The sequence below is a fragment of the Orycteropus afer genome, unplaced genomic scaffold, assembly GCF_000298275.1.
Source record: "Orycteropus afer afer isolate SDZICR_OR568_19922 unplaced genomic scaffold, OryAfe1.0 scaffold00032, whole genome shotgun sequence".
Classification (NCBI taxonomy): domain Eukaryota; kingdom Metazoa; phylum Chordata; class Mammalia; order Tubulidentata; family Orycteropodidae; genus Orycteropus; species Orycteropus afer.
The window spans coordinates 13,805,672-13,815,890 of NW_006921619.1; positions in this window are offsets into that span (position 1 = coordinate 13,805,672).

The window sequence follows — 10,219 nt, forward strand, 5'->3', positions numbered from 1 at the left end:
TCTAAATCTCAATTTTATCCTATGTCTCTCCCTCTCACTTACTTAGCTACGGACTTCCCATATTCCATTCCTTCCATCTCTTAATATCCATATCATCCACATTTCTCAAGCCCAGGATCTCATTCCCTTAGGCAACAATGCCCTCACTTATCTCCTTATATTAATCTTTATGACCTTACTACTTCGCTACTCCCCTAAACCAGCTTTCAGTGCTGACTAGTATTTCCAAGTGACAAATTTGACCCTTTACCTCCCCGATTCTACCTTTTATTGTCTTTCTATCACCCCAGATATAATCCAAATTCCTTGCCTCGAATTAAAGGCTCTAGGTAATCCTGGGTAATCTTTCCAGCTTTATGTACTCCTTCTCCTCCTCAACATACCCTCTATTAAAGCACATATTAACAAACAGACCATGCCTCCTCAGTTCTCCATGCCTTTGTACTCACTTCTCTGTGTTTATACTGTCCCTTCCCCTTCCTGTCTGGCACCATTCAACACTTCAAGACCTAGGCCCCATGTTACTTCCTCCATGAAACCTCCTTTCCTTGACCTCCAGGATGGATTTGTCAGTCTGAATGCAGCTTTGAATAGATATATGCTGTTGTTGTTGTTGTTGTTGTTGTTGTTATGTGCTGTTGAGTGGGACCTGACTCATCGCAACCCCTCCTTGGGTTTTCGAGGCAGTATCACTGTGGAAGTAGATTGCCCTATCTTCCTTCTGAGGAGTGGCTGGTGGGTTTGAACCGCCAGCCTTCTGGTTAGCAGTCAAGTGCCTTAGGCACTACACTAGCAGAGCTCCTAGATATATGCTAGGAATGTTATTATATTACATTAAAATTTACCTTTTTTTCTATAAAACTTCCCTCTAGCCTAAAGCCTAAAGGACAAAAATTATGTTTTATTCCTACCTTTATGCATTGTGCAAGGTATATAGCAGGATTTGAATAAGTGTGTATTCAATGAAGGATTGAATGAATGAGTGATTAGAAGCTCTGTATGGGATGGTAAGCATTAAGGTGTGCTCTCTCTGGAGTTGTCCCTAAAGGAAATAGAGACTGAAAGGTGTGGTTACAGAGTAGGAGGAAGGCAATTCCAGTTCTCCAGGAGAGGAAGATAGACTAGTATGGACTTGTCCTTTCTCGCCACTGAGATATTTTTCAATGTATTTTTCCATATGCAGACCTTTCTAAGTCTGTATGCTAAGTTTTTTTTTCCCTTAGGAGCTGTGAAGAACCATTTTCTATTCTTTGCTGTAATATGGGGGGTGGGTGAGTAGGGAGACTCAAATCCTTTCAAACACTGGACAAAATTTGCCAATTTAAAGGGCTTCATCTTGGCCATAACCAGATTAAAATGTATGATGTCAAGCCAACCTAAACTATCCCATTGTTTTCGAGTGTGACTAAGTACTGACTAATATTACTTCCTCTGGCGAAATTTTTTTTTTTTTTTTTTGTTACTCAGTAGAATGGAAAAGTTATTGTACTTTGCTGTCTGGACAGAATGACTTCCTGTACATCATAACCACTTGAGAAAGAGAGGGGGGGAAAAAAGTAGAAGAAAGGGGGAAAAAAAAGAAAAACTCTTTTAAAAGCTCCCTTAAGTTTAGCAGTAATTTTTGTTCTTAGATTTTGTTGTTTTTGTTTTTGTTCTATATTAATCACTAAAGCAACATAGAATACTGCAATCCAGGTTTAGAAGACCTTGCCCAGGTTGTCTATTGAGAACCAATACTTTCCCTGCCCATCTGAGACTCACAGGACACCAGGGATTTCAGGTTTAACACAAACACTCTATCATGTGGCTCTGTTCCTTCTAAAACAAATCCTCACACTTTTAGTCTGCTAGGAGTTTTTCTCACTCCCTATAGACTATTCCTCATAGTTCTGACTTCTTGGTGGGATACAAGTGGTGTTTGCAAAGAAAGAAGAGATTTAGAAACTTGCTCCACATGGACTCAATCACTAGAGACAAAAATGGAAAAAGGACCAGAACTGAAGCTCTGGAGACATCTTCAGAGAGTGGATATGGAGAGGAAAGACATCCATCAAACATGCTTTCAGAAGATGAGACCAGTCCCTTCTCTTACGCCTAAACTCACTGCCGTCGGGTCGAATCTGACTCATAGCAACCCCTCCTTGGGTTTCTGAGGCGGTATCATGCTGGAAGTAGATTGCCCAACCTTCCTTCTGAGGAGTGGCTGGTGGGTCAGCAGCATATAAAGACACCTGAAATTATGTGATCCAGGCCTTCAGACTAAAAAGAATCCCAGTATTTCTCTCCAGGCTTTCAACTGGTTTATTCTAGTTTGACCCCCACTGAGAATTTGTCTTTCTACCCCAGACATACAGAATCAGAATCTACATTTTAATAAGAACTCCAGGTGTTGCTTAAATACATAGAAGAATTCATATAGATGTATACACAGGAATTACCTGAGGAGCTCTGAGATTTAGTATATATAAGATGGAAATGCAAATTATGAGCAGGGGGCTGAACCGGAAAGGACTGATTCATAGCTCTGGTTTCTCTCCTTCTAAAACGTTGGAAGAAGTCAGTCCCTGCTTCATCAAGCTTCTCCTAAACAAGACCCTATTAACTTATAAAGTCAGGCTTTGTTCTGAACAGTCAGCACCCTCAGCATCTCTTCTTGCCTCAACCAATCTGGTGACAAAAGGAATCAACTGTCCCTTGGAAAGTTCTAGAAGAGGCCTGCTATGTCTTGCCAAAGAGGAAAATCTCCCTACTCTGAGAGACTGCTTCTTCCATTGCAAGAAGCTAGATACTTTCACAAAGAGGCACAGTACATCTCTGAAAATCAACCAAAGCCCCTTTAATCTCAGATTCACCTTTATGGGAGTGTGAGTCATTTCTATAATCTCTGAGTTTCCACCAGTTTTAGGGTCATAGAAAAAGCCAGTCCCCATAGGGCCTTTCCGCTCCCTGGGAATTAGGAAGAAGGATTCATTACAGGACAGAGATGATTGCCTTTTTCTTTTCAACTGCAACTGGTGGCCCAGAAACCACAGCCTTCAAATGCAGAGACTCTGCTAAATCATCACTATTTCAGCTACTAATTAGGTCTAATGTTCACTGCAGAGGAGTCTGTGGGGCAATAAACCACTTTTCAAGTGATTAAATTTTCCAGCTACCACACTTTGATTACCACAAGAACAATTCTCTTGCAATGGTTCTCTAAGGCAGTGAAGAGGACCCCTAAGACATGGCTCTGTGAGCAGGGGCTCAGTAGCCTGGAACTCTAGGTGTGCACAGGTACCCTGTCTCCTCTGCCCAGATCCCTGTCCTTCCTCTTTGGCTCTGGTGGGATGCCTAGAGGGACATGTGACAAAATCTAAGTAGTGCTAATTAACAGCAAATTCATTGGGTTTACCATGCACTGAGACTGTCCAAGGGAGCTCTGGTGGCATAGTGCCTAAGGTATTTGCATGCTAACCAGAAGGCTGGTGGTTCAAACCCACCAGCCACTCTTCAGAAGGAAGATTGGGTGATCTACTTCCATAGTGATACTGCCCAAAGGCTTGGACCAACTTAGGCAGAATGACAAGAAGGATGGTAGGGGAAGAGAGTCACCCGCTGTATCCAGGGCATTGGGTCCCCTGGCAAATAGCCCCATTTAGATGAGAAGTTTTAGAGAAAGGCACTTTGGTGGTGCATGGCAAGAAATAGAGGAATTGGCTCCAGATCTTTTTCAGAAGTACTTATTTAATGTGCTTTAAAAAAAAAAATGATGTGTGAATACATGATTACTCTGCAGAATACAAACAAAAAGAAAATTTTAGTCTTCCATAAGCTCATTCATGTGGAGCAAAGATTCAGCCTTGGCACGACTGACATTTTGGACTAGATAATTCTTGATTGTAAGAACTTTCTTAGGCATTGTAGGGTCTTTAGCAGCAGCCCTGGCCTCTACCCACTAGGTGCAATTAACACACCCTCCCATCAGCTTTGATAACCAAAAATGTCTCCAAACATTGGCAAATGCTCCATGGGGACAAAATCATTCCTGCTGAAAACTACTGTTCTAAAGATATCCAGTAATATCACTTTCTAGTCTTTTTTCCCAACTATATACAAGTGAAAACATATGTTAAAATGGAATTGTCATGTGCATGCGTGTGTGTGTGTGAGAGAGTGTCTGTGTGTCTATGTGGGTATGTCTGTGTGTATTGGTAATTGGGGTGGAAAAGTCAGACTGCTAGGCAACTTAGTTTGCAGTGGTCATCTGAAATAACATCTGGGAAAGTGTTCATGCCCAACAGTCTAGAGGACATGAACCAACTTAACACAAGGCACTTGTAGGTGATGGCCCATTAATAAGGCCTCAAATTTGTTTCTCCAGAATCTTGTTACTCAAAGTGCAATTCAAGTGGGAACTTCTCAGAAATGTAGAACCTCAGGTCCCACTCCACATCTACTAAATTAGAATCTGCATTTTAATAAGATTCCTAGGTGAACTGTATTTTTAAGCATATATGTTGAACATTTTCTCATGATAATATCTGTTCTGTAACATCATCTTAATCACTATGTTGTGCTTAATTGTATGGTTGTACCATGGGTTATTTAATCCTTCGTTTTTTGGACATTGAGATTATTTCCAAGGGTAATAACAGCATTAAAACAAACAAAAAATGATTATTCTTCCTCCCTTGCCTTCTAAAATGAGAGGAGGTGGGCATAATCATATGAATGGAAAATAAATCCTGTTACATTCCATTACAGAGATCATTGAGGGAGATAGGAAGGGAGAAAAAAATATTAACTCAAGACCTGCCAACTCATCTGTGCTGTTGATGGGTAAGACTGAGTAAGACCCCTTCATGAGACTCTGGTTAGGCTGTGGTAGGGATTGAAAAGTAGAGAGCTAGATGAATTTGAAAAAAACATAAAAGGAATAGTTGGGGGTGGATAGCCAAGGAGAAGGCCAGGAATGGGGGATCCTGGAAGACAAAGAAGGGGATAAATGGAAAGAGGCTTAGAGTGAGGGTGGACTTGAAACAAAGTAGCTGTCTGCTGGAATATCAACTCCCTCCAGTTGCCCAAATGCTCAGTACAAGTTGCCCACACTCCTTGGCTGTGACCAGGATATTGGGGGGCAGAGAAAAGGGTATTCGAGGTGGATGGTATTATGCAGTATAGTACACTGCAGAAAAGAGACATTAGTGACAAGTGCAAAATATAGATTGTGCATATACAAAGAGGCAGATAAGAGAAAAAGAAGCACCAGAGATGTTGGAACTGGGGTCACAGGGTTTTCACTGTGCAAGAGATGAGCATCTGAGGCAATCCTGTTTAAATATTAAAGACAAAAATGACCCCAGCACAATAAAGGACTTGAAGAACACCTAGTCAGCAGAGACTTGACTTACATTTTTGTTTTGCCCTTATAAACAACACTACAGGGAACACCAGTGCACCTAAATATTTGTACACAATCCTTGGTTCTTTTCTTTAGGCTAAATATTAGAAATCAAATTGATAGGTGCAGGAGAGTTTTCAAGGCTTTGATGCATATTTTCAAAGAGCCCCTGACAAGAGGATTCTACTAATAATTTACCATCTCGCCCACAGCATATGACAGATGCCAGTTCCTCAATATTTTACTAACACTGGCATATGTTCTTCCCATTTACAGGAGAGGTAATTGAGGCCTACCCCTGTTCACAGAGTGGTGGACCCAGAACCAGAGCCAATGGCTTTCTGACTCCAAGTCCTGGGCTCTTCTTTATCTACCATGCTGCCTCCTGTCAGAACTGGGGAGATTTAAGTTCTAGAGGAAAGATTCAGCCAGCGTCAGTCTTGATGACTTTTCTCTTCTGCTTAACCACTTCAAAGCTTCTCATTGCACTTAGGCTAATGTTGAAACTCCTTTAGTGGCTTGGAAAGCCCTTTACCAAGTGGTTCCTATTTACTTCTCCATCTTTTTCCTACCTTGAATTTAAGACTCCAGTCATGCCAATGTTCCTTAAGTCCTCAAATATACTTTGCTCTTTGTTGCTTGAGGCAGGGCCTTTGCACTTACTCTTCTGTCTCTCCTCATCCATCATTGCCTGGGTCACTTCTGCTCATTTTTCAGATTAAACTTCAACATCAATGCCTTTGTGAGCCTTCAATTCTGGAATAAATGCCCTTCTCACCCTCATGTGCTTCTATAACACTTTTTACTTCCTCATAATAGGACTTAAAAACTGTGTTGTAATTCCTGTCTGTCTTTACCATTAATCTTTAAACTACATAAGACAAGATCCATGTTTCTAAAATGCAATGATAAATTTTTGGTTAATAGTGCCTGCCACTTTAAACTAGATAAGCACGTCCAAATTACCAATTCCTAACCCCTTCTTAGGGTTTTAAGACAACAGTCAGTCTCACTCATCTGTATTCCCTGCCTGGCATCTGTAGGGATTTGAGTTACATGATCCCTACTACAGTTAAACATTATTTCCTGTAAATGTCGAGATGAACTTTTCAATATTAAGAGTTGTATAACAATGAAGTAGACACCTCCGCCCCCTTTATGTTGTCATATGGTCTTTCGCACATGGTTCTTAGTACCTCTCCTGGTCCTCCCAAGAATTTTGGAGGTCACAGAGGACAGGAATAAGCCTGTCACACTCCCACAGTGACCAATGCACCTCACACGTGGCAGGTGGTCTCTGAGTGTGTGTGGAGCCAAATCAAACTAAACGACTGTCTTGGCAACAGATTACTTTCCAACACTCAACAACTTGCTTCCAGCCCAGCCAAAGGCTTGGCGCTCTGAGACAAATGTCACTGTGGTGGAGTTGTCTTAATGAGAAGGCATGCTTACTTCTCTTCTGGGGGAGTTTCCTAGAGCGATGCTCTTAGAAACTCCTTGGCAGGAATCCTGAGCCAGGCTTGGCATTGACAGCGTCCTCCTGCTGGCATTAACAAGCCTCTTATTTAAATGTAAATGAGCTCTCAGTGCCAGTTTGTGAGAGAAACACATCACTTGTGTTAAACCAGAGCTGGGAATGCTACAACACACCAAATGTCAGCTTGGTTTCCACTTTCCCACCACATCCGTAATTCTGAGTGTGGCTCTCTTTGCCTTGTGTCTCCATGATCTGCAGAGTTGGGAGTCCTCAAACAAGAGGGACAATTCATGGGATCTGGGAGCCTATTTATATCCCCAAAGCTGCTTTAATATGACCTTGAACAAGTCACTTAGAGTTGCCAATAAAAAAATTGGGGCACTCTAAATTTAAGACCACACACCACATCCCAGTCAGCAAAGGAGCTGGTGGCCTTCAAGGCCCATCAAGAGGGTCTGAGCTATCTCCTCTGATTTGCTGGTGATATCAGCTCGACTCACCCTGGGAGCTCACCGGTCTGTAGATGCTCTGTTACTTATGCACACTCTTTTCCCCTGGCTCCATTCTATTTCCACCCTCATACACAGTGTTTGGTGAGCTTGCCTAATGTCTAGTCCTTCTTAGCCATCTGTGTCCTCACTCAGTGTCTTGGCACCTACATGTTCATATTTTATCCAATTTCCTGTTTTGGCATTTCCTTCTTTATTTCAGATCTTTCTAGAGTTGATATGCACTCCTCTAATAATCTGGATTCTAGCCATCTCTCCCCCAGACACTCCAATGGCCAGCATTTTCACAACATGTACCATGTTAGATTGTTTCTATTTTTATGTTTCCAATACAGGGGATTATGTATGTATCTTGAGGCCATGGCCTGTGTCTCATTATGCTGGAAGCCCCAAATTCTATCCCAAATTGCTATGAATGAATAAATGAAGAGGTGGAAAAGAGAGCAGAGAAACTGCATTTCTAGACAAGGATCTGGCTGTGAGAAGCCAACTAAGGCTTTATTCCATTTTGACATCTTTCAGACTGGCATATGATTTCTAGCCAAGTGTTTAATTTGACAAAATTCCCTGCATCAAAACAATTGGGTTAGGCTGTAGGACGTATTTTAAACATTAAACATGTGTATTAAGAGAACTCCCACAAGAAGCACTGTGGGCTACATTCAGTGAGAGATGAAAAATGATACAAAGAAAGTCTCTGATAGATGATGGGTAGGTTTACCTGGATGTGTTCAACCCAGCAAAAAGGACTTTTGTTACAATGGAAAAGTACTGCTATCAGGTTTGCTGTCTGAAAAATCCATGCTTCTGTGCTATCTCAGCCCATTTACTGATGAAAAGGTACATTTCTGACTGCTGAACTCAGATCAAGGTAGGGTAGACACCACTGCCCCTTCCCCCAACCCCATAGCCACCAGTATTCCCTCAGAGACATAGGAGCTTGTGTCACGAGTCAGGAGTCAGTGGTTTGTGCTAGGAAAGATCATTCACAGCATCAGTGATGTCCCTAGCTGGTCCTTGGGCTGGCTTAGGGCTCCTATGAAGGGAAAGGTCAGAAGCTGGTAGGCTCTAGGAGATTTACTCAAGTTTGTGAGACTGAGCACAGAGAACAGAGTAAGGAATGAGAGAGGGAAGAGATGTTTTTCCTATTTCTTCAGGAAACAAGAGACAGTCTTGCATCCTACAGACTGAAAGTCTTGGAGACAGAAGCCTTGACCCCAAACCTAATGTTCTCACAGTGATGGATGGAAGCAGTGAGGTTTACACAGTTGACTCTATAGGAATCTGGACAAGTGAGAGTAGAGGCAAAAGAACAGGGCAAAGGAGTTGTGGTTGTTGCTAACACCGTACTTTGCATGTCCATGTGAATCTTCTTTTTGGAGACTCTCACCTGTAGATTGTAGGCATCTAAAATAAGTTAATGTCTGGCAACCAAGCTAGCAAGAGTTTGTATTATCATAATATCACTTTTAAAAGCCCCAATTTTTTAAAGTTACTGGTTGATAATATGCACACATCCCCCCCAAAAAAATACATTGTTAATGAGTTGACTCTGGCTCATAGTGACCCTACAGGACAAAGTAGAACTGTCCCATACAGTTTTCAAGGCTGTAATCTTTAAGGAAGCAGATGCCACATCATTCTCCCACAGAGCAGCTAGTAGGTTTGAAACACTGGCCATTCAGTTAGCAGCTGAGCAATTAACCACTGCACCACCAGAGCTCTCTTGGAAATAAACTTAGGGCATTTCAGCTGTACTCCAAAGAGAAAAGGATAGGAGAGAAAGAGCCCTGGATTCTTTTCATGAAGTCAAGAGTCCTGGTGTTTACTTCTGACTCAGCATCTCATCCATAGTATGTTCAGAGCAACTTTCTCTCCCTCTGGATCTCAGTATTCCCAACTGTAAAATGAGATAATTTGTAAAATGAAGCCCTAAAAAGACTATTTTGTAGAAGACCAGAGTCCTAAAGAAACCAGACATTCATTCATTCATTCATTCATTCAATAAACATTAAATGCCCATTCTGTGTGTGTTAGGCACTTTGCTAGACTCTGGAGATACAATGGGGAAGAACAGATATGTGCCCTCCCTGTATGGAAGCTTCGTTCAAGTAGGTGAGACAGTCTTTAATTAAAGGATACAAATACTGGCAGCAATCCTGAGTGATCATGATGGCATGGCACAAACAGCTTGGAGATTCCCGAGTGGTGGAAGGACGTAAGTATTAACCTAAAAATCAGCCCTGCTAGCCAGGGACTGCATGGAGAACTGCTCTGGTAGCTGGAGAATAAACGGAGAAGGGGAAGAGAAAAAACGGAGAAGGGGAAGAGAAACGTGGCCTAAGCTGTGAACTTTTGCTGTCCGGAGGGTGCTGCCATTTTGAATGATTACAAGTGGCTTGATCATTTTGGATATTTAAAGAGACAGAACTCTTGCAAACTCCAGGGGATTAAGAACAGGTTCTGCTTGCCAGCAACCCCAAGGACACTCGGGGCCTGCAAGACTGAAAAGCTGAGTAGGAGACAGCAACAGTCCCCACAAGACACAACTACACTCACAGCTCCTAGAACATCACTTATTGAGTGAGAGCCACTAACTCCTTCTACACCAACAGGCCAATGATAAAAAACTACCAAGAAGAGCCTGAAGCACCCTTGGCTGCTCTTCACAAACAGTTAACAGAGATCTAAAGACAACAACGCCACGATGCCTTGGAGACAACAGACCACCACAGTCCACACAAGAAGCAGGATAAACTGGTAGAAACAAGGGAGCAGGATAGACCCAGAACACATTCCTGAGGAAGATGCAGCATTGGAACTCTCTGATAAGGAATTCAAAAGAATTAT